The sequence below is a fragment of the Suncus etruscus genome, chromosome 2 (genome assembly GCF_024139225.1).
Source record: "Suncus etruscus isolate mSunEtr1 chromosome 2, mSunEtr1.pri.cur, whole genome shotgun sequence".
Lineage (NCBI taxonomy): Eukaryota > Metazoa > Chordata > Mammalia > Eulipotyphla > Soricidae > Suncus > Suncus etruscus.
The window spans coordinates 102,772,037-102,773,930 of NC_064849.1; the positions used below are offsets into that span (position 1 = coordinate 102,772,037).

The window sequence follows — 1,894 nt, forward strand, 5'->3', positions numbered from 1 at the left end:
GGGGTCTTTATAAGCTTCTGGGTTCAAAGGGTTTGGGACATTTGAATGCCTTCATGAGCTTCCAATCTATGTATGCTCTCCTATTTGACTTGGTTATTTAGAGTCAAGTTGCCCTGAAGCAGAATTTTTTTAAATTGTGATAGGACCATCAGTCTAAAAGAATATCTTTTTTGCCACTAGCAGACTAGAGTATATTCTTTTGGTTCTTTACTCAGATTTCTTTTGTCAAATAGTGTATTTGCCCCTCACCTCTAGAGATCTCCACTTTCCAGCGAAATGACAGGATCCACTTTCTCCCAACCCTGTTAAGTGAATAATGTAGGACTGGCTGGAGGTATAGAAGTCATGCTGAATTACCTCAAGTCAAGTCTGTGGTGTCATTTATACTTCCATCTCTTGTGCACCAGCCTCGATTCACTTTGCTGTGTCTATATCCTTCCTTAGATCTTTTCTTTTTACTGCACAGGTTGAGTTACTTCCCTTTCAGTTTTTCCTAGAGAGCATGCCTTTAGAAAAATCACATATTTCTGCAGTTCTTCTTAAGGCTCTGTGATTATCAACAATAATATATGAATTATGAAGCTATAGAGTGCTAATAACATCTCTAAGATAGAGATAACCTCATCAGACTTTAGAAAGCAAAAAGGGTGTGTTCGCTTAGGCAGCACATATACTAAAATTGGAACGATACAGAGAAGATTAGCATGGCCTCTGCGCAAGGATGACACGCAAATTCGTGAAGCGTTCCATATTTAAAAAAAAAAAAAAAGAAAGCAAAAAGGGTGGACATTGGGAGACGGTGAGTCAACAGCAGTATCTAAGAAGAGCCTGATTCATGATGATAATGTAAAAAGGAAAGAAACACCATTCGGGGCAGCTAAATTTAATCTCCACAAGAAAATGGTCCTTTGAACACTGTCTGGAGTGATCCCGAGTAGAGTCCTGAGTAGACTTCAAACACTTCCAAAAATAGAATCCCTGGGGATGGAGCTGTGGCGAAGGGCATAAGGAGTCTGTCTGCCTTGTGCGCTAGCCTAGGACGGACTGCTGTTTGATCCCCAGGTGTCCCATATGGTCCCCCAAGTCAGGAGCGATTTCTGAGCGCATAGCCAGAAGTAACCCCTGAGCATCACTGAGTGTGGGCAAAAAACAAAACAAAACAAAACAAAAAAACAAAAAACCAAACCAAACCAAAACAAAACAAAAAGATAGAATCCCAAATAATAATTATTAATTATGATATAGATATAATTTTCATTGTACTATATATAACCATAACTTTTATGTCAATTTGTTTGGGGGGTCACACCCAGCTGCACTCAGGGGTTACTTCTGCTCTCAGAAATTAACCCTGGCAGGCTCAAGGGACCATATGGATTGCCAGGAATCTAACTGAGGTCCGTCAGAGTTGGCCACAAGCCTGGCGAATTCCCTATGATTATGCTATCCCTCCGGCCTCCATATGTCAATTTTTTATTTTCTCCTCCATCATAACAATTATCTATTCATTTTGTTTATTCATAAGCATTTATTTAAAAAATATACAAATGGGGAATACTATATTTATATATAACTTAAACTTAATTTTCTTCTCAAATATTGTGTAATTTTTTAATCACTAGTACTCTGGGTACCATGCATTACTGGGCATCAAACACCAGACTTCTTCATACAAAGCATACCCTATTGACCCGTGAGCTGTACCCCCAGACCAAATATTCCATAATTTTTAAACACCATATAATGTTCTTGGAAATTCTTATTCTCGGTGTCTGCATAATTAAAAAAAAATTAGGGCTGTACAAAAATTTAAATATGTGTCTATAATCAATTTTTTTCTGCTAATATTTTGTTGCTTAATACATTGCTGTAACTAACAACAGTCTGTATGACA

General features: G+C 37.8%; 1 non-coding gene across 1 annotated transcript; it reads left to right on the forward strand.

The window, feature by feature from the left end:
• Nucleotides 1-649: 649 nt before the first annotated feature.
• LOC126003148 (U6 spliceosomal RNA) lies at nucleotides 650-756 on the forward strand. The gene has a single exon (XR_007493685.1). It is a non-coding gene; the product is annotated as a U6 spliceosomal RNA (small nuclear RNA).
• Nucleotides 757-1,894: the final 1,138 nt, after the last annotated feature.